This window comes from Oncorhynchus mykiss, chromosome 7, assembly GCF_057628025.1.
Source record: "Oncorhynchus mykiss isolate SJ-2025 chromosome 7, ASM5762802v1, whole genome shotgun sequence".
In the NCBI taxonomy this organism is placed as follows: domain Eukaryota; kingdom Metazoa; phylum Chordata; class Actinopteri; order Salmoniformes; family Salmonidae; genus Oncorhynchus; species Oncorhynchus mykiss.
The window spans coordinates 57,838,754-57,862,527 of record NC_143028.1 but is presented as its reverse complement, the minus strand read 5'-3'; the positions used below and the strand labels follow the sequence as shown (position 1 = coordinate 57,862,527).

General features: G+C 41.2%; 1 protein-coding gene across 1 annotated transcript in view; it reads left to right on the top strand.

The window, feature by feature from the left end:
• Window positions 1-12,028: 12,028 nt before the first annotated feature.
• Window positions 12,029-23,774, top strand: part of calcoco1b (calcium binding and coiled-coil domain 1b) — a 40,041-nt gene continuing 28,295 nt past the window's right edge. The window contains exon 1 of the mRNA XM_090241431.1: window positions 12,029-12,139. The gene's annotated coding sequence lies outside the window, so the exon portion shown is untranslated. The remainder of the gene's footprint in view (window positions 12,140-23,774) is intronic.

The window sequence follows — 23,774 nt, the reverse complement described above, 5'->3', positions numbered from 1 at the left end:
GCATCAAGCAACTCTTTGACTACCGCTTTGACTGTGCAGAGGTTACACTGATATGTCAAAAAACTTTGAATTGATGATCAGATTTGACTTAATAGATTTATTTAGGTTCTCCCCTGTAGGGTTTCCCACAAATACATTCAACTTAAAGTCCATGGCTTTATCTATTTATCATTAGTATTTTTTTTTCTCCCCAATTTCGAAAAAACACTTCCTGTTTGTCATAGACATACAAGATTAATATGAGATGAAAGGCGTGTTCCTAATGAGTGTGGGTTCAAAGTGTTGGTTCACAGCTCCAATTTAGATGTGTTGGTCATTACTGAGACATGGTTAAGAAGAGTGTTTTGAATACTGATGTTAACCTTTCTGGTTATAACCTTTTTCGGCAAGACAGATCTTCCAAAGTTGGTGAAGTGCCAATCTTTACCAAGGAACACCTTCAGTGCTCGGTTGTCTCTGCCAAGTCTGTCCCCAAACAATTTGATTTGCTGGTTTTACGCATTAAACTTTCAAATAACTCTTTGTTGACTGTTGCTGGGTGGTATCGGCCACCATCAGCACCGGCCTGTACCCTAAATGCCCTAAACTCTCTCCTGGCCCCTTACACTAAGTCTGAATTTGTCCTGCTAGGTGACCTAAACTGGGACATGCTTAAACCACCTGACCAAGTCTTAAAGCAATGGGACTCCCTAAATATTTTTCAGATTATTACCAATCCCACAAGGTATGACTCCAAACAACCAGAAAAGGCTACTCTCCTTGATATTATCCTTACAAATAATCCTGATAGGTATCAGTCTGGTGTTTTCTGTAATGACCTTAGTGATCACTGTTTTACAGCCTGTGCTCGCAATGGCTGATCAGTGAAACGACCTGTCCTGATTTGTCATAGATGCTTGCAAAAATACTTTAATGAGCAAGCTTTCCTTCATGATCTGGCCTCTGTAAATTGGTATAGAATCAGCTTGATCCACTCTGTCGAAGACACTTGGACATTCTTTTTTTATATTTTCAGTGGTAGAGCTTGAGAGGATCTGCAGAGAAGAATGGGAGAAACTCCCCAAATACGTGTGCCAATCTTGTAGCGTCATACCCAAAGGTGCTTCAACACAGGTATTCAGACCCTTTACTCAGTACTATGTAAAAGTTCATTTTTTTTATTTAATACATTTTCCAAAATTTATAAAAACCTGTTTTCAATTGAGTTTTTTGGGGGGTATTGAGTGTAGATTGATGAGGGGGAAAACAATTGAATCCATTTTAGAATACGGCTGTAGTAACATAACAACGTGAAAAAAGTCAAGGTGTCTGAATACTCTGACACAGTAGATTGAAATGGCTTGCATTGTGCAATAGCCCTGGTTTAGAGTAGTATTGTTTTCTGAGTCTGTGTGATGTAGGATGTGAAATATGAAACAATTTGAAGCTGGGATGTCCGTACTAGTATTTCATTTGCTCTTCTGACTCTTCATCAAATCCTGGTTGAACCCTACATCACAGCCAATGACAAATAACATGCCTTTAATCGTGACATTGTAGCGCAGCAGGAGATAGTTGTTTCATCATGGTAACACATCCAGAGATCGATTTATAGCCATTAATTTAAACAAAAAACACTCTCTGTTTGTCATAGACAGAAAATATTAATGTGAGATGAAAGGCGAGTTCCTAACTAGTTCAGGAAGGCAAGCTAAAGCTCTGTGGAACGTTCACAGGGATGGAGGCAGACGTTTTGATCAGGAGAAACCTTTAAAAAATATGCACATTTTCCCTAACACTAAACATACAAATATGTATTTTACACTTACAAGGAAGGTGAAATCTTAGTTAGTCATTTTGTCATTTGATTCTTTTATAATTAGAAACCTGTCAAAAGTTTTAGAAAACCAGAAAAGTGTTAAACAAATCAAAATATATTTTCAATTCTTCAAACAGACACACACCCTTTGCCTTGAAGACAGCTTTGCACACTCTTGGCATTCTCTCAACCAGATTCACCTGTAATGCTTTTCCAACTGTCTTGAAGGAGGTCCCACATATGCTGAGCACTTGTTGTCTGCTTTTCCTTCACTCTGTGGTCCGACTCATCCCAAACCATCTAAATTTGGTTGAGGTCGGGGGATTGTGGAGGTCATGTCATCTGATGCAGCACTCCATCACTCACCTTCGTGTTCAAATAGCCCTTACCCAGCCTGGAGGTGTATTGGGTCATTGTCCTGTTGAAAAGCAAATGACAGTCCCACTAAGCCCAAACCAGATGGGATGGTATATCGCAGCAGAATGCTGTGATAGCCATGCTGGTTAAGTGTGCCTTGAATTCTAAATAAATCACAGACAGTGTCACCAGCAAAGCACCCCACACCATAACACCTCCTCCTCCATGCTTCATTGTGGGAAATACACATTTGGAGATCATCCTTTCACCCACACCGTGTCTCACAAAGACACGGCGGTTGGAACCAATAATCTCCAATTTGGACTCCAGACCAAAGGACAAATTTCCACTGGTCTAATGTCCACTGCTTGTGTTTCTTGGAACAATCAAGTCTCGTATTATTATTATTGGTGTCCTTTAGTAGTGGTTTCTTTGCAGCAATTTGACCATGAAGGCCTGATTTCAGAGTCTCCTCTGAACAGTTGATGTTGAGATGTGTCTGTTACTTGAACTCTCTGAAGCATTTATTTGGGCTGCAATTTCTGAGGCTGGTAACTCTAATGAACTTATCCTCTGCAGCAGAGGTAACTCTGGGTCTTCCATTCCTGTGGCGGTCCTCATGAGAGCTAGTTTCGTGATAGCGCTTGATGGTTTTTGTGACTGCACTTGAAGAAACTTTCAAAGTTCTTGAAATTTTCTGGATTGACTGACCTTCAAATCTTAAAGTAATGATGGACTGTCATTTCTCTTTGCTTATATGAGCTGTTCTTGCCATAATATGGACTTGTTCTTTTAACAAATAGGGCTATCTTCTGTATACCACCCCAAACCTTGTCACAACACAACTGATTGGCTCAAACACATTAAGAAGGAAAGAAATTCCACAGATGAACTTTTAAGAAGGCACACCTGTTAATTGACCTCATGAAGCTGGTTGAGAGAATGCCATGAGTATGCAAAGCTGTCATCAAGGCAAAGGCTACTTTGAAATATAAAATATTTTTTTATTTGTTCAACACTTTTTTTGGTTACTACATGATTCCAAATGTGCTATTTCATAGTTTTGATATCTTCTACAATGTAGAAAATAGTAAAAAATAAAGAAAATCCTTTGAATAAGTAGTTGTTCTAAAACCTTTTGACCGGCAGTGTACGTGATTCCAAGCCTTATTCATACAGTTTTGTTGAATAGAAAATACATCATGTAAATTCTTTCATGCAGTATTTGTATCATATTTGTACTGTGTTCTTGAGCTTGTGTCCTCAAAGGTGACTACACCTCAGCAATGTATAACCTTTTTAACAGAAAGGTGAGATTGTAACCTTTCTTTGAGTATGCAGCATTACTAGTTATTGTTTATGGCCCTCTCATTATAAATAACTACTTTTGGTTATTATGTAGATTCCATTTGGTTACATTTAACTGGTTAAATATCACCTGTTCCAGCACAGGTGGAACTAACGAGGCAACAGGTCCAAAGCCTGTAACACCAATATCAATACACTACAGTTTAAATGGTTGGAAACAACACTCACAGTATTTCATATGTAATATTATAAACTGGGTTGTTCGAGCCCTGAATGCTGATTGGCTGACAGCCATGGTATATAAGACCATATACCATGGTATATAAGACCCTATACCATGGGTACGACAAAACATGTATTTTTACTGCTGTAATTACTGTACGTTGGTAACCAGTTTATAATAGCAATAAGGCACCTTGGGGGTTTGTTCTATATTGCCACTGCCATGTCTGTTTCGCCTAAAACAGCCCTTAGCCGTGGTATATTGGCCATATACTACACCTCATCTGGGCTTATTGCTTAACTATACCACGGGTATGACACAAAACTACTTGTTCACTGCTCTAATTACTGTACGTTGGTAACCAGTTTATAATAGCAATATTACTGAAAATATACCATTTAGAACCTGAAAGAAAACATTTCAAAATAGTCTCTGCCCAGTATAGATGTAGATGGTGGTCAGCTGTCCCACAGATCGACAAGTCCAGCTGGACAGTAAAAAAAAGACAGCGAGGAAAAGGATGTTGAAAAGAAAGGAGACAAGCAAGACTGTGAGTAGAGAGTTGGTTCGGACCCATAAGGAAATGGCAGTGCAGAGCCAAGATGGCTATGAGTGTTTTTGAGGGATTTTTTTTTTTTCCGTCTGCCCTCTTCATGTCACATCAAAGTCGACAATGTTCAAGTTTACTGCTGAATCTCTGCAACAAGGAAGGGGGGTGGAGAGGAGAAAGAGGGAGAAAGAGGAAGGAAAGAGAGAGTGGAGAGAGGGGGTGGGGTAGAAAGGAAGGGAGGAGTGAAGGCTCTTTGCAGATGTCCCTGAGGGTAATAAATCACTGGTGCTCGGAGGGACTCAAATAGTTTTGACTGAAATCGCTCTCCCAGCCCTGGGGCTACAGACAAACTAAAACCTGGCATTTCACAACACTCCCCAAAGCCATTAAAGCTCCTTCTGCAACCATCACGACAAAGAGAGACCTTGACTTTAAGATAAGAACTACAACATAATCTAGACTGAAATGCATTTAGAAAAGAACCCTGTTCCTATGCAACCAGCATTACTATTTGCAAAGTTGTGAGAATTAAGTGTGACCTTGAGTTACTGCACTGGGAAGAGAGATATAGTGCATTCGGAAAGTATTCAGACCCCTTGACTTTTTCCACATTTTGTTACATTACAGCCTTATTCTAAAATGGATTTAATAAAAATCCTCATCAATCTACACACAATACCACATAAGGACAAAGCGAAAACAAAATTTTGGCAAATTTATTTTTAAAAAAAAACAGAAAAACCTTATTGACATAAGTATTCAGACCCTTTGCTATGAGACTCGGAATTGAGCTCATGTGCATCCTGTTTCCATTGATCATCCTTGAGATGTTTCCACCAGTGGTAAATGCAATTGATTGGACAGGAATATGTCGAGGCACAGATCTGTGGAAGGGTACCAAAAAATGTCTACAGCATTGAAGGTCCCCAAGAACCCAGTGGCCTCCATCATTCATTTTTATTTAAATGTTTTTAAACTTTTACCCCTTCTTTCTCCACAATTGATAGTTACCATCTTGTCTCATCGCTGCAACTCCCCTATGGACTTGGGACAGGCGAAGGTCGAGAGCCATGTGTCCTCTGAAACATGACCCTACCAAGCCGCACTGCTTGTTGACAAACTGCTTGCTTAACCTGGAAGCCAGCTGCACCAATGTGTCGGAGAAAACACTGTCCAACAGACAACCGATGTCAGCTTGCAGGCACCCAGCCTTCTACAAGGAGTCACTAGAGCATGATGGGACAAGGAAATCCCAGCCGGCCAAATCCTCCCCTAACCTGGATGACGCTGGGCCAATTGTGTGCCTCCTACTGGGTCTCCCGGACATGGCCGGCTGTGACACATCCTGGGATCGATCCCTGGAGGCAGAAATTTGGAACCACCAAGACTCTTCCTAGAGCTGGCCACTTGGTCTTCCTCGTTTGCTCAGTTTGGCCAAGAATGGGGGAGACTGATGGTCACTCTGAAAGAGCTCCAGAGTTCCTCTGTGCAGATGGGAGAACCATTCAGAAGGACAACCATCTCTGCAGCACTCCACCAAACAGGCCTTTATGGTAGAGTGGCCAGACGGAAGCCACTCCTCATTAAAAGGCACATGACAGCCCGCTTGGAGTTTAGTAAAAGGACCCTAAAGGACTCTGAAAATGACAACAACATTCTGTGGTATGATGAAACCAAGATTGAACTCTTTGGGCTGAATGCCAAGCTTCACATCTGGAGGAAAACTGGCACCATCCCTATGGTGAAGCATGGTGGTGGCAGCATCATGCTGTGGGGAGGTTTTTCAGCGGCAGGGACTGGGAGACTAGTCAGGATCGAGGGAAAGATGACAGAGATCCTTAATGAAAACCTGCTCCGGAGCGCTCCAGATCTCAGACTGGGATGAAGGACAACGACCCTAAGCACACAGCCAAGACAACGCAGGAGTGGTTTCGGGACAAGTCTCTGAATGTCCTGGAGTGGCCCGGCCAGAGCCTGGACCCAATCAAATATCTCTGGAGAGACCTGAAAATAGCTGTGCAGCGATACACCCCATCCAAGCTGACAGAGCTTGAGAGAATCTGCAGAGAATAATGGGAGAAACACCCCAAATACACATGTGCCAATCTTGTAGCGTCATAACCAAGAATACTCAAGGCTGTAATCACTGCCAAAGGTGCTTCAACAAAGTACTCAGTAAAGGGTCTGAATACTTATGTAAACGTGATATATCAGTTTTTTATCATGAATACATTTGCAAACATTTCTAAAACCTGTTTTTGCTTTGTCATTATGGGGTATTGTGTGATGATTTATGAGGGGAAAAACGTTTTATTCAATTTTAGAATAAGGCTGTAATGTAAAAAATGTGGAAAAAGTAAAGGGGTCTGAATACTTTCCGAATGCACTGTACATACTTTTTACAGGTGGTTAGTCACTGGGTTAGATATGGAAAAACATTCTGTGCTTGTGTGTGGGCCCTATAGCACCTTTGGATAATAAAGCTGCCAGTGACATTTCAGAGAAGCGCACCGTGTCGACATGCAGGTGTTGGTTTTACACAGTGGTTTAAAAAAGGGAGAGAGACCAAACATTCTGGTCAATGAAAGTTAGTACAGTACACTAATGGTAGAACAGCAAGCCAGCTTAAAGCCAATAATTTTGCCTCCTGACCTGTAAAATCAAATTGTCTTTGTCAACATAACTCAAGGACCACACATGTAACTTAGCAATGAGTAGACAACCTGGTCTCCGAGCATTTCTTATTATTCAGTATGTAAATCTGAGACACTTCATTTAGTATGATAAGGTACTTTTCATATGGTATGTATTAGTTTGTGATGTCCATCACTCATTTCGTATGATATGTTACACATTACAACTCGTATTATATGTTACGAATTTGCAAAACGTAGTATATGTTACAAATTCTAGTTAGGTGGCTAATGTTAGCTAGGCTACGGGTTAGGGTTAAGGTTAGGGGTAAGTTTAGGAGTTAGGTTAAAGGGTTAAGATAAGGGTTTGGGGAAAGATTAGCCAAAAGGGTTAAGGTTTAGGGTTAGCTAACATGCTAAGTAGTTGCAAAGTAGCTAAAAAAGTAGTAAGAAGTTAAAGTTGCTAATTAGCTCAAATTGTTTGAACTCACAACCTTTTGGGTGCTAGATGTTTGCGTTTTATGCCTACCCATCCACCCCGACTTCTGTCTTATGTAACCATAACAAACTTAACATATTATACTAATTTGAGTGTCCCGGATTCAAATCAAATCACATTTTATTTGTCAAATGCGCCAAATAAAACAGGTAACAGCTATAGGGCTTACAGAGAAATGCTTACTTACATACCCTTAACCAACAATGCTTTAAGAAAAAAAAGTGTCAAGTAAAAAATAGATAAGTGAAAATTAAAGTAACATATAATTAAACAGCAGCAGTAAAATAACAAAAGCCAGGCTATATACAGGGGGTACCGGTACAGAGTCAATGTGCGGGGGCACCGGTTAGTCGAGGTAATTGAGGTAGTATGTACATATAGGTAGAGTTAAAGTGACTGTGCATAGATAATAAACAGAGGGTAGCAGCAGCGTAAAAGAGGGGTCTGGTAGGCATTTGATTAGCTGTTCAGGAGTCTTATGGCTTGGGGGTAGAAGCTGTTATGAAGCCTTTTGGACCTAGACTTGGCACTCCAGTACTGCTTGCCATGTGGTAGCAGAGATAACAGATAACATTAAGATAACATTAAGGTGGCTGGAGAATTTGACAATTTTTAGGGCCTTCCTCTGACACCGCCTGGTATAGAGGTCCTGGATGGCAGGAAGCTTGGCCCCAGTGATGTACTGGGCCGTATGCACTACCCTCTGTAGTGCCTTGCAGTCGGAGGCCGAGCTGTTGCCATACCAGGCAGTGATGCAACCAGTCAAGATGCTCTCAATGGTGCAGCTGTAGAACCTTTTGAGAATCTGAGGACCCATGCCAAATCTTTTCAGCCTCCTGAGTGGGAAAAGGCTTTGTCGTGCCATGTTCATGACTGTTTAAGTGTGGTTGGACCATGTTAGTTTGTTGGTGATATGGACACAAAGGAACTTGAAGCTCTCAACCTGCTCCACTGCAGCCCCATCAATGAGAATGGGGGTGTGCTTGATCCTCCTTTTCCTGTAGTCCACAATCATCTCCTTTGTCTTGATCATGTTGAAGGAGAGGTTGTTGTCCTGGCACCACACAGCCAGGTCTCTGACCTCCTCCCATAGGCTGTCTCATCATTGTTGGTGATCAGGCCTTCAACTGTTGTCCTCTGCAAACTTGATGATGGTGTTGGAGTCGTGCATGGCCATGCAATCATGAGTGAACAGGGAGTACAGGAGGGGACTGAGCACGCACCCCTGAGGGTACCCCGTGTTGAGGATCAGCGTGGTGGATGTGTTGTTACCTACCCTTACCACCTGGGGGCGGCCCGTCAGGAAGTCCAGGACCCAGTTGCAGAGGGAGGTGTTTAGTCGGTCCTTAGCTAAGTGATGAGCTTTGAGAGCACTATGGTGTTGAACGCTGGGCTGTAGTCAATGAATAGGATTCTCACATAGGTGTTCCTTTTGTCCAGGTGGGAAAGGGCAGTGCTGAGTGCAATAGAGAGCATCATCTGTAGATCTGTTGGGGCGGTATGCAAATTGGAGTGGGTCTATGTTTTCTGGGACAATGGTGTTGATTGTGAGCCATGACCAGCCTTTCAAAGCACTTCATGGCTTCAGACTTGAGTGCTACGGGTCGGTAGTCATTTTGGCAGGTTACCTTAGTGTTCTTGGGCACAGGGACTATGGTGGTTTTCTTGAAACATGTTGGTACTACAGACTGTCAGGGACAGTTTGAAAATATCAGTGAAAACACTTGCCAGTTTGTCAGCCCATGCTCGGAGTACACGTCCTGGTAATCCGTCCGGCCCTGCGGCTTTGTGAATGTTGACCTGCTTAAAGATCTTAATCACATTGTCTATTGAGAGCGTGATCACACATTTGTCCGGAACAGCTGATGCTCTCATGCATTCTTCAGTGTTACTTGCCTCAAAGCGACCATAGAAGTAATTTAGCTCGTCTGGTAGGCTTGTGTCACTGGGCAGCTCGGGGCTGTGCTTCCCTTTGTAGTATGTAATAGTTTGCAAGCCCTGCCACATCCGACGAGCGTTGGAGCTGATGTAGTTTGATTCATTCTTAGTCCTGTATTGTCTCTTTGCCTGTTTGATGATTCGTCGGAGGGCATTGCGGGATTTCTTGTTAGGATTTACATTTATTATGTTACTTCTAGTCTAAGATACCAGGCTGGAGTGGATTGAGATGAATGAGCAAAAATATACTTTCATTCATTTCATATACATTTTCTCAATGGTCCCTTTACCACAGTAAAAATAACTAGAGTAAATGTTACTCTAATAGTCTAATTGATGAGAATGCCACAGATAAGTCTAAAAGGAGTAAAGCGTACTCTGGCAACAGATTCCTTTTTTCAGTGTTCTTTGTTATTCATTTAGTGTTGATATTTAACTCCGGTCATTGCATTTCACTCTGTATTTCATTAATTTAAAATAACTGTTTTTTCTTTTTGAACTCTGCAGTGTTGTTCAGTATTCTAGAGTTAATTGTTTAGAGTAATGTTTACTCCTACCAGTGTCATTAGAAATGTACTCTGACTCATAATACTACATACATTTACTCAAATCAGGTAAACACAAAACAATGATATTGTTACCATAATACAGTAGCCTAAAACTTCTGGTTTGCAGGCCATATCAGGCCTGGAAGTCATATTATTCTGGCTTGCAAAGTTATGTTTAATTCCTGTTGGAATCGATCCAGAGGGGAAATCCAACAATTTGAATTACCTCTTGGAACTCTAGGGGCAGTATTTTCATTTTTGACAAAAAAAACGTTCCCATTTTAAACGGGATATTTTGTCAGGAAACGATGCTAGAATATGCATATAATTGACAGCTTTCGATAGAAAACACTCTGTTTCCAAAACTGTAAAGATATTGTCTGTGAGTATAACAGAACTGATGTTGCAAGCGAAGGCCTGAGAAAAATCCAATCCGGAAGTGCCCCAGGTTTTGAAAGCGCTGCGTTCCAATGACTCCCTATTTGGCTGCTTACGCTTTCTACGTATTCCCCGCGGTGTCTACAGCATTGTGACATAGTTTTCCGCATTTCTGTTGAAGAATAGCCGTATGCGGGCACATTGCGTAAGTGGTCACATGGTGGCTCCGAGAGAGATTCTCGCGTAAAGTACAGAGGTAACCATTACTCCAATCGGTCCTAGAGAAACGGGAATTGTCCCGACGGATATATTATTGAATAGATATTAGAAAAACACCTTGAGGATGGACTCTAAACAACGTTTGCCATGTTTCTGTCGATATTATGGAGCTACTTTGGAATATTTTTCGGCGTTGTGGTGACCGCAATTTCCGGGCGATTTCTCAGCCAAACGTGAAGAACAAACGGAGCTGTTTCACCTACAAAAATAATATTTTGGGAAAAAATGAACTTTGGCTATCTACCTGGGAGTCTCGTGAGTGAAAACATCCGAAGTTCATCAAAGGTAAACGATTTAATTTGATTGCTTTTCTGATTTCCGTGACAAGGTTGCCTGCTGCTAGCAAGGCATAATGCTATGCTAGGCTATGATAAACTTACACAAATGCTTGTCTAGCGTTGGCTGTAAAGCATATTTTGAAAATCTGAGATGACAGGGTGATTAACAAAAGGCTAAGCTGTGTCTCAATATATTTCATTTGTGATTTTCATGAATAGGAACTTTTCTAGGGATATTTATGTCCGCTGCGTTATGCTAATTCGTTTCAGGCGATGATTACGCTCCCTCATGCGGGTTTGGGAGTCGCTAGAGGTTTTAACCTGCATTCAGAATGACTGCCAGGGTTAGAAAGGTTAATAAATGAGACTACCTAAACCATCTAAACAGGAACAACCATTTTGGTAACAGCTGCAATAATCCATATAAGATTAGTTTAGAAAAATGTATGCTATTTATCTTTGTGTTGCATAAGACTAATCAATCAATATACATGCAAAAACACAGATATTGAAGCAACATTCTAAAAACCGCAATGCAATAGAGCATGCTGGGAAGTATAATTATAATAATAGCCATGGTTTTGAGTGAAACAATCACGCTCAACTCTGTTAACCAGTTGCATCTCTAGGGGCGCTATTTCATTTTTGGATAAAAAACGTTCCCGTTTTAAGCGCGATATTTTGTCACGAAAAGATGCTTGACTATGCATATTCTTGACAGTTTTGGAAAGAAAACACTCTGAAGTTTCAGAATCTGCAAAGATTTTGTCTGTAAGTGCCCCAGAACTCATTCTACAGGTGAAACCAAGATGATGCGTCAAACAGGAAATGAGCAGAATTTCTGAAGCTCTGTTTTCTAATATCTCCTTATATGGCTGTGAATGCGACAGGAATAAGCTTAGACCTTCTGCCGTTTCCCCAAGATGTCGGCAGCATTGTGACGTTTTTGTAGGCATATCATTGGAAGATTGGCCATAAGAGACTACATTTTCCAGGGGTCCGCCCGGTGTCCTTTGTCTAAATTTGTGCGTAATCTTCAGGTGCGGGCATTTTCTCCTGGGATTCAGGAGAGAAAGCACACTTCCACGAACGATATATCATCGAAGAGATATGTGAAAAACACCTTGAGGATTGATTCTAAACAACGTTTGCCATGTTTTCAGTCGATATTATGGAGTTAATTTGGAAAAAAGTTCGCGTTTTGAGGACTGAATTTTCGGGTTTTTTTGGTAGCCAAATGTGATGTACAAAACGGAGCTATTTCTAATACACAAATCTTTTTGGAAGAAACTGAGCATCTGCTATCTAACTGAGAGTCTCCTCATTGAAAACATCAGAAGTTCTTCAAAGGTAAATTATTTTATTTGAAGGCTTTTATGTTTTTGTTGAAATGTTGCGTGCTGGATGCTAACGCTAATGCTAACGCTAAATGCTACGCTAGCTAGCTACTTTTACACAAATGATTGTTTTCCTATGGTTGAGAAGCATATTTTGAAAATCTGAGATGACAGTGTTGTTTACAAAAGGCTAAGCTTGAGAGATGGCATATTTATTTCATTTAATTTGCGATTTTCATGAATAGTTAACGTTGCGTTATGGTAATGAGCTTGAGTCTGTATTCACGATCCCGGATCCGGGATGGGGAGATCAGAAAGGTTAATTAACACCAACACTGTGGTTATTTTACACCACAGGGTGTTAATTTCACTCTTTGCAGAGTTAATTCAACTATTTTAGAGTAAAATAATAGTAACTCTGATATAATGACTCACCATGTTTTCCTGTGTGTCAGGGTTTGACTCAGTTCAATTAAGGAAATAAATGAAAATTAATATAATGGCCCTGGAAAAATGTCCATAGTGCACTTCCTGAATTAACTGGAGTTAAAAGGGAATTGACTTGAACCCTATAGTTGGAGTTGATATATTTTCTTAGAAGAGGAAGGGTATGTTTAGGGTGTGCTGTCAGCAGAACTGGCTGCGTCTGAAATTGCACCCTATTCCCTATATAGTGAACTACATTTGACCAGAGCCCTGGCCAAAATAAGTGCACTATATAGGAAATAGGTTGCTATTTCTTACACAACTAACGACTTCCTGGGGAGAATGGAGGGATTTAGTGGACAGAAAGATATTTCTCTCCCACTCCACAACTCTCCACGTATTCCACGTTTCTGAGAGCAATTGGCAGCAGCAAAGCTTTTAGGATTGGTGTATCTTCCTATTAAGCCACCATTATTCACAGAGAAAAAGAGAAAGTGAGAAAAATAAGAAAAAAGGCAATGAGAGAGTTAACTTCAACCCTGATCTGACTAGATCTCAATGCCTCAGTATCATTCTAGTGCCTGTCTAGTCGAAACAGCCTCTCCATCTTGTGGTGATCAGCACTACTGCCCCCAGGCAGTAAAGGCAGGTACTACTTTGTTCTTCCTCACTTTTCCTAAAACTCAGAATCCCCTCCCCCACTTCTTTTGAATGTTCATTCAAAAAATGTGCTCTCACCTCCCTTGCCGCTCCGTGCTGGCAGTAAGTGGAAAAACATTCTGTGCATTTGAGAGAGTGCAATTGGCATCTGACATGGCAAAAAAATAAAACTCCACAGCAAAATGAGTCTGTGATTACATTTGTGAAAATCTAAGATTGAATGGTAGATGAAAACATTTAATTAGATTCGAAATGATGGTAGTTTGCTCTATTTGATGGAAGTCACGAAAGAGCACAGTTGTGTTTTTGTGAGAAAGGGAAAGTGAACGAGACTCAGAGGGAGAACTATTCTTCTGAACACAAACGTGTCTTGAACTCAGTGGCAGCCTAATTAATATAACAACTTTATGTTACATGTTGCCTTGCGATATTTGCCATCAATGTTTTCCTTTTCATCCTTTCGTATGGCAACACACACACTTCTAATTTATGTCCGCTACACACTACTCAAACACAGTGAAGGAGCGCTGTTTGCGACATGCAGTACCAGTCAAAAGTCAGGACACGTCTACTCATTCAAAGGTTTTTCTTTATTTGTACTATTTTCTACATTGTAGAATAATAGTGACGATATCAAAACGCATATGGAATCATGTAGTAACCAAAAAAGTAACACATATGGAATACTGTAGTAACCAAAAAAGTGTTAAGCAAATCTAAATATATTTGAGATTCTTCAAAGTAGCCTTGATGACAGCTTTGCATACTCTTGGCATTCTCTCAACCAGCTTCATGAGGTCAATTAACAGATGCGCCTTGTTAAAAGTTAATTTGTGGAATTTCTTTCCTTCTTAATGTGTTTGAGCCAATCAGTTGTGTTGTGACAAGGTTTGGGGTGGTATACAGAAGATAGCCCTATTTGTTAAAAGACCAAGTCCATATTATGGCAAGAACAGCTCAAATAAGAAAAGAGAAACGACAGTCCATTACTTTAAGACATGAAGGTCAGTCAATACAAAAAATGTCAAGACCGTTGAAAGTTTCTTCAAGTGCAGTCGCAAAAACCATCAAGCGCTATGATGAAACTGGCTCTCATGAGGACCGCCACAGGAAATAAAGACCCAGAGTTACCTCTGCTGCAGAGGATAAGTTAATTAGAGTTAACTGCACCGCAGATTGCAACCCAAATAAATGCTTCAGAGAGTTCTGTTTAGAGGAGACTGTGAATAAAACCTTCATGGTCGAATTACTGCAAAGAAACCACTGATAAAGGACACCAATAATAAGAAGTGACTTGCTTGGGCCAAGAAACACAAGCAATGGACATTAGAGCGGTGGAAATCTGTCCTTTGGTCTGATGAGTCCAAATTGGAGACTTTTGTTTCTAACCGCCATGTCTTTGTGAGACGCTGAGTAGGTGAATGGATGATCTCTGCCTGTGTGGTAGCCACTGTGAAGCATGAAGGGGGAGGTGTGGGTGGCTTTGCTGTTGACACTGTCTAGGATTTATTTAGAATTCAAGGCACACTCACCAGCATGGCTACCACAGCATTCTGCGCTATACGCCATCCCATCTTCTTTGCGTGTAATGGGACTATGATTTGTTTTTCAGGACAATGACCCAACACACTTCCAGGCTGTGTAAGGGCTATTTGACCAAGAAGGTGAGTGATGGAGTGCTGCATCAGATGACCTGACCTTAACAATCACCCAACCTCAATCCAATTGAGATGGTTTGAGAAGAGTTGGACCGCAGAGTGAAGGAAAAGCAGCCAACAATTGCTCAGCATATGTGGGAACTCCTTCAAGACTGTTGGAAATGCATTCCAGGTGAAGCTGGTTGAGAGAATGCCAAGAGTGTGCAAAGCTGTCATCAAGGCAAAGGTTGGCTACTTTGAAGGAACTAAAATATAAAGTATATTTTGATTTGTTTTACACTTTGTTGGTTACTACATGATTTCATATTTGTTATTTCATAGTTTTAATGTCTTCACTATTATTCTACAATGTAGAAAACAGTAAAAAAAATAAAGAAAAACCCTTCAGTGAGTAGGTGTGTCTAAACTTTTGACTGGTACTGTAGTTCTATGTACTTTTGTGTGGCAAACATTTTGGAACAGACGGTAGACAACGCTCCCGTCGCTATTTTTGCGTAGGGCCCATAGCAAAGATGATGGATATACTGACAAGATACATGTGACCATGCCCTAACATTGGGAGTCTTGTCCACAAAGCGGGCGATCCTGTAATCCTTTTTTGAATTTTCGATGAGGGTTGTTGTCTTCAACCGCCTGAATTCAATGGAGAGAGATACTTTGCTACTACCTCGACACAACTCAAAAATAAAGTTTTTTTTTTTTCTCAAAGTTGCCGGGATGTCACGTTTCCTACCTTTATCAGTACACTCTTAACAACTTAAGCATTATGAAACTTCTATTCGAGAAAATGAACCTCACGTAGCAAATAAGCCATAGATTTTTTTGTTGACCAAGTTCAACACTCTTTCATTGACTTCCACACAAAAACTTCTTGCTTGGTGGGCGAAACAATAGAAAAACGCAACCTGCTGGAGGGAGACAGATTTTCCGCAGAGTTGGGCCTCTCTCTTCCTCTTCCTCTCTGCTTTTAGTCAGCAGAACAGCAGGCCCCCATTATGCTCCTCAGCTGCCCATGTAAAATGCCTGAGCAACCACTAGTCTCACAAAGCGCCCATTTAATGATGTAGCTGTCCATCTGTGTGCCTGTGGGCTTTCACGACTACACTTCATAAACATAAACTCCTGCGATATCACTGTCTGTGCAATGTGTGTATCCATATCTATTCCTCGTAATTATCTAACATTATCAACTGATATTCAATATTGTCAGGGCAAAACACGCACATGTTTCTCACACAACCGTATATCAAGACATCAGCCCATCTACTCTTTACCACATCAACTGTAATGTTACATTATCCCACCACATGAGGTACACTATAGACAGGGCATCATTAACCTCACCACCCTAAAGCTAGGAGGAGCTTCCTAGTACCGTTAGAGGAATGTGGACCCGCGTTGACAAAGTGCACCAACTCCTGGTGTGTCTCTGCACGTCTACACAGCAGTATGTCTGTCAGTTCCACTTACGCACAGGAAATGCCAGACTGGCAGTGTGCCCATGCTAACACTCAGCAGCAGGTCCCCTCCTGAACTAAAACCCAGCAGAGTCAGTGCTGCCTGCTGCAGACACACATCGCTGGGAACACAACAGGATACATCCCAAATGGCACCATATTCCCCAGATAGTGCACTACTTTTGAGGACCCATTGGGCTGTGGTCAAAAGTAGCGCAGTATGTAAGGAATAGGGTGCTATTTGGGACATAGAAAAGGCAGACAGATGTAGCAGGGCTCAGGGGCTGGCTTCAGCTCCCTGTTCAGGCTGTAGGTGGCAGCATAGTACCCGGGACCAAGTACTGCCTGTGATGCAAATAATATCATGTTATATCATTATTGAGGAGACTGAGATGAAAATAACAAAATAGTCTGAATCCTACTCTGATAGTAGATACAATCCTACTCTGATAGTGGATACAGCACCTTAAACACATCTCCTTCATTGGACTATAAGCTCACATATACATTTTGTGTACATTTGCTTATGTAGGCTACACCATTGGGGAGAAAGTAACAACACTCCTGGGTATATACTCTATTTCATTTCAGCCTATGATCACATGTGTATGTTTACATTTAAGGTGTTGTCATTTAAGTTATATATAAATATATCATACTCTTGGAAAGCACAGTGCTATATTGGCCCTCCCATCTAACAAACAAATAAATAAATAATATATATATATATATATATATATATATATATATATATATATATATATATATTTATATATATATATACATACATATAAATATATGTTTTATTGCCACTCTGCCCATCACCTCTCCATCTCCCTTTGTCTGAATCACATTCCAGGTGTTAAACAACACCTCTGATAGGAGCATTACATCACTCAGAAGACCATCTCTGGTGCCAGGACAGTGGCATAGAGGCAATTCAAATTAATTAAGGAACAACGCCCAATTAAGCTGGGAGTCACAGGTCAGACAGTGGCTGCATTCGTCACCTCAATGCTCAGTCAGAGAGATGTGGCCCCATTCTCTTATTCTTTTCTGAACATACTACATCTTCTACACGCCCTCTCACTCACTCTTTCCCCCTCGCTATGTTTCTCAGTGGAGTTTTTTGTGTTGCCCTCTATTTAAGAATAATTACAGAATCAAAAGACATTAACAGGGTCATTCATAAAAAAGCTATTTCATACATTAAGTCCAGAGTGCTAGAGGTTAGTAGTAAAAAATGTTTCTCAATATGCTAGTTGATCATCCTCCATACCTGCATTTTTCATACCTACACAATCATATCACTGCTATAATCTATAGGCTTGACTTACATTGACACAAACAAAAGGAGAAGAGAAATTAAAAAAGATTAGTAATATGGAAATAGATGAGCCGAGGAGCTTACAAAGCCAAAGAGGAAACATATGAGACTATACAGTTTGATTTATGCTAGCTCAACTCTACCCCAGACTCTCCCAGCTGCATTTTCTCTCATTTATTTCACTGCATTCATTTCTCTCTGCTCTTTTCCATCCCATCCCTTTTCAGTCTCCTTTCTCTAACTTGCGTATACACATGTACTTCCTCTTCTGCAAATACACATAATATCCGTTCTCTTACATACACTCTTCCTGTATATATCTCTCCCTTTGCCTCCCTCCCTCACACTCTATTCCTCTCTCTCCCACTTATCACACTCTCTCTCCCTGCACCATTCCGTCATTAAGATTCTGGTGCCATGCAACTGCAGCACTTTGCAAATGGAAGGCTGGACATAATTTCCCTAAAATGCTGTTTTTTTATCACCTATTTCCCCTTGATCAGGTTGCGGAGCGCCTGTGATTGATGGCTGACGGCTCCTCTGACAGCCCAGCGTTTTTACGGCCAGATTTACGACCTATCTGCCGCTCCGCTCTGCTCTTTACGGCTCATACTCTGTAAAAATGCTTATTTCTCAGATAAGGGCTAAAGGGAGGATGGGGGACGGAGTATAGCTGTGTGTGCGTGTGCGTTGTGCTATGATACACACAGATACAAACTGAGCCACATGAACCCCCACAGAACAAAAAAAAACACAGAGGGGCTTGTCTTCATAACATACTCTCTCCCTTCACTCTTCTACTTTTCAATGTCCACTTCAAGAGTCCTTTTTTTATTTCTTTCCAGTGCTTTCTTACCAATGCTTGGTATGAGGACAGAAATTTTACGAGGGAGAATCCTTTAAAGGGGAAACAGAGAAGAATGTGTGGTCCGTGTTAAATTTTAAACCCTACAATCATCCCCTGCAGTAACTCTGGGTGATAATGTCTTCCAGAATAGAGAAGAGGATGACATTACTATTGACAGATAGATAAAGCCTTTGGTCTTGCAACCTCTGCTCTCTGTCTCTAATGAACCTTCCTGACTCTGGTATTCCAGCTAGATCACACCAGATCCAATGCAGTATCTGACCTTCGTCCAGGTCCCCAGGAAGTTGGGAGATGACTTCAATACTGGCCACTAGGGGCAACGATGAGTGTCATTATTATCAAGTAGGCTCGCGGCTTGCTAGTGCGTTGTGGATGTGGATGGGTGTAATTCCTAAACTTAACTGTCAAAACTCTACCTTTATCCTCACCTGGAAAAGAGTTGAATACTGAAATCAGACCATGTCAAACCGTGAGATCTTGTTGCATGTAACAAGAACACACAAAGCCAAGTGCCATGACACCTTGGATGATGGGGGATATGAATTCCTGAGTGTACATGTGTGTGTGTGCACACGTGTTTTGTGTTTTCCCTTTTCATCCATTTCATGCACCCATTTGAACTGTGATTATACAAAGAGGCTGGGAGGAAAGAGCGTAAGACAGGCATGCATAGAAGCTGCATCACATCCGGCTGTGATTGAGAGTCCCATAGGGCGGCGCACAATTGGCCCAGCATTGTCCTGGTTTGGCCGGGGTAGGCCGTCATTGTAAATAATTATTATAGCAATTATTAGGAAATGGAAGACATACAAGACCACTGATAATCTCCCTCGATCTGGGGCTCCACGCAAGATCTCACCCCGTGGGGTCAAAATGATCACAAGAACGTTGAGCAAAAATCCCAGAACCACACAGGGGGACCTAGTGAATGACCTGCAGAGAGCTGGGACCAAAGTAACAAAGCCTACCATCAGTAACACACTACGCCGCCAGGGACTCAAATCCTGCAGTGCCAGACGTGTCCCCCTGCTTAAGCCAGTACATGTCAAAGCCCGTCTGAAGTTTTCTAGCATTTGGATGATCCAGAAGAAGATTGGGAGAATGTCATATGGTCAGATGAAACCAAAATATTACTTTTTGGTAAAAACTCAACTCGTTGTGTTTGGAGGACAAAGAATGCTGAGTTGCATCCAAATAACACCATACCTACTGTGAAGCATGGGGGTGGAAACATCATGCTTTGGGGCTGTTTTTCTGCAAAAGGACCAGGACGACTGATCCGTGTAAAGGAAAGAATGAATGGGGCCATGTATCGTGAGATTTTGAGTGAATACCTCCTTCCATCAGCAAGGGCATTGAAGATGAAACGTGGCTGGGTCTTTCAGAATGACAATGATCCCAAACACACCGCCCGGACAACGAAGGATTTGCTTCGTAAGAAGCATTTCAAGGTCCTGAGTGGCCTAGCCAGTCTCCAGATCTCAACCCCATAGAACATCTTTGGAGGGAGTTGAAAGTCCATGTTGCCCAGCAACAGCCCCAAAACATCATTGGGGCTGTTGCTGTTGGAGGAATGGGCCAAAATACCAGCCACAGTGTGTGAATACCTTGTGAAGACTTACAGAAAACGTTTGACCTCTGTCATTGCCAACAAAGGGTATATAACAAAGTATTGAGATAAACTTTTGTTATTGACCAAATACTTATTTTCCACCATAATTTGCAAATAAATTGATAAAAATCCTACAACGTGATTTTCTGGATTTTTTTTCCTCATTTTGTCTGTCATAGTTGAAGTGTACCTATGATGAAAATTACAGGCCTCTCTCCTCTTTTTTAAGTGTGAGAACTTGCACAATTGGTGGCTGACTAAATACTTTTTTGCCCCACTGTATGACATCCAAACCAATCGGCAGCCAATGTTAGATGTATCTAAGAGGTTTTTTTAGAGACCATTTCACTAGAGCCTTTCTTTTTTACACATTTCCTTGGATGACTCTTAACTTGGCTACTGAAAAGAGACTGGCCACAGTGGGTAAATTTCACATAAGGTCAAATCCAGGGGTGAAAGTAGAATTCATTACTTCCCGGTACAGGATCTCCAATACGTGCACGCGTAGAATCACATATATAATCCATATTAATTAAATAGGATCTCTGTGAGTCTTAAAGATTTGTCATTTAACATTTAACTAAAATGTATTACCTTCCTAATTTTTTCATTTTATTGTCCAACAATCACTCAAAAGGGCTCCATTACTAGGTTACCCGCGCACGTTCATCCATTCTCAACATACACTGAGTGTACAAAATATTAGGAACGCTTTCCTAATATTGAGTTGCACCCCCTTTTATCCTCAGATCAGCCTCAATTCATCGAGGCATGGACTCGACAAGGTGTCGAAAGCGTTCCAAAGGGGTGCTGGATGTCCTTTGTGGGGCGGACCATTCTTGATACACGTGGAAAACTGTTTAGCGTGAAAAACCCAGCAGTCAAAGACTCCAGTCACCCAAGTCATAGACTGTTCTCACTGCTACCGCCCGGCAAACGGTACCGGAACGCCAAGTCTAGGACAAAAAGGCTCCTTAACAGCTTCTACCCCCAAGCCATAAGACTGCTGAATGATTAATCAAATGGCTACCAGGACTATTTACTTTGACCCTCCCCCTTTGTTTTACACTGCTGCTACTCACAGTTAATTATCTATGCATAGTCACTTTACACATTACCTGGACTAAGCTGTACCCCCGCACATTGACTCGGTACCAGTACCCCCCTGCATATAACCTCGTTATTGTTATGTCATTTTCTTGTTACTTTATTATAATTTTTTTTATTTTCACTTTAGTTTAGTCAGTAAATATTTTCTAAACTCTATTTCTTGAACTGCATTGTTGGTTAAGGGCTTGTAAGTAAGCATTTCACGGTTAGGTCTACACCTGTTGTATTCGTCGGCAGGGTAACCTTGTGGTTAGAGCGTTGGACTAGTAGCCGTTTGAATCCCCGAGCTGACAAGGTACAACTCTGTCATTATGCCCCTGAACAAGGCAGTTAACCCACTGTTCCTAGGCTGTCATTGTACATGAGAATTTGTTTTTAACTGACTTGCCCAGTGAAATAATGTGACAAATAACATTTGATTTGAGTTATTGACACACTCAAACTGGTGTGCCTGGCACCTACTACCATACCCAGTTCAAAGGCACTTAAATATTTTGTCTTGCCCATTCACCCTCTGAATGGCACACATATACAATCCATGTCTCAATTGTCTCAAGGCATACAAATCCTTCTTATATATATTTAATTCTAATTATTATCTTTACCCCTTTTTCTCCCCAATTGGTAGTTAGTCTTGTCCCATCGCTGCAACTCCAGTACGGACTCGGGAGAGGCAAAGGTCGAGAGCCGCACTGCTTCTTGATACACTGCTCACCTAACCTGGAAGTCAGCAGCACCAATGTGTCGGAGGAAACACTGTACACCTGGCGACCGTGTCAACGTGCATGCGCCTGGACTGTTAAAGCACAATGGGACAAGGAAATCACCTCTAACTTGGACAGTGCTGGGCCAATTGTGCACCGCCTCATGGGTCTCCCGGTCAAGGCCGGCAGTAACACATCCTGGGATCGTAGCACTGCTTCAAGCAGTGCCTTAGACCGCTGCGCCACTCGGGAGTCATGAGTGTTATATTTTGCTTTTGTGGTATCAGTTAAAGTATTTCATTGGAGAATGGGGATACATTTTTTTATTAAATGAATAATAAAAACATTTAAAATATATATAATATGTACCAATCAAAAGTTTGGACACACCTACTCATTCAAGGGTTTTTCTAAATGTGTTCTATTTTCTGCATTGTAGAATAGTAGTGAAGACATCAAAACCATGAAATAACACAAAACAGCGTTTCTTCAAGGTAGCCACCCTTTCCTTTGATGACAGCTTCGGGCGGCCTAGTGGTTAGAGCGTTGGACTAGTAACTGCAAGGTCGAATCTCTGAGCTGACAACTAAAACTCTGTTCTTATGCCCCTGAACAAGGCAGTTAACCCACTGTAATTTAAAATAAGAGTTTGTTCTTAACTGACTTGCCTAGTTATATAGAGATAAAATAAACTCCTCATGAGCCTCCATAAAAATGGGCTTTTCTGACTACAAGTGCACCAGTATCCCTAAGTTAAAACTACATTGGCATTAATAAAAAATGGAAGTTATAATAATTTTTTGGACAAGCTGGTTGTGTGGTTAAGACGTTTGTTTTTTATATACAGTTTTTTATATACAGTGTTTTATATACAGTACCAGTCAAAAGTTTTGACACCCTTACTCATTCCAGGGTTTTTCTTTATTTCTCCCCTACTCTCAATGGGAGAGGTCATTGGCTTAGATTAAAAAAAACTGCCCAACAACAGTAAGATATTTAAGGGAGGAGGATAGAGAATGGAATAGAAAACAACAGACAGCTCACCTATGCACATGTGTACATACAGAAGCACACACACAAATCAAAATTTACTGGTCACATACACGTGTTTAGCAGATGTTATTGGTCACATACACGTGTTTAGCACATGTTATTGCGGGCGTAGCAAAAAGCTTGTGCTTCTAGTTCCGACAGTGCAGCAATATCTAACAAGCCATCTAACAATGGCTCCATCTGAGGCCCTTCCCCACCTCACAGCTAAACAACATCAATACAAACATGATTATGTTACAATTGGAGGTTCGGAGGGAGCAGATTCAACAGAGAAACAACATAAATACTGAACATTGGTAGCTACAGGCACCAATACACCCTTTCAACTTTCAACAGTTTCAAGTTTTATTCGTCTTATTTAGGGACGGCAGGTAGCCTAGTGGTTAGAGCGTTGGGCCAGTAACCGAAAGGTTGCTGAATTGAATCCCCGAGCTGACAAGGTCGTTCTGCCAATGAACAAGGCAGTTAACCCAATGTTCCCCGGTAGGCCATCATTGCAAATAAGAATTTGTTCTTAACTGACTTGCCTAGTTAAATAAATCTTACATTTACAGGATACACATTGTATACAGTTTCCAACGGAATGCTTACTTGCAGGTTCCTTCTCGACAATCTTACAACAATAGGAAAATATAAGAATACGAATATGGAGTAAATAGCACAAGTATCATACAGGAAGGCACAATTTATAGTCCAAGATTTTCATGTGTATCAGGGGATTGGGGGGGCAGTGTTTAAATTGTGCAGTATTAGCAATCGTAAATACGAGTTTG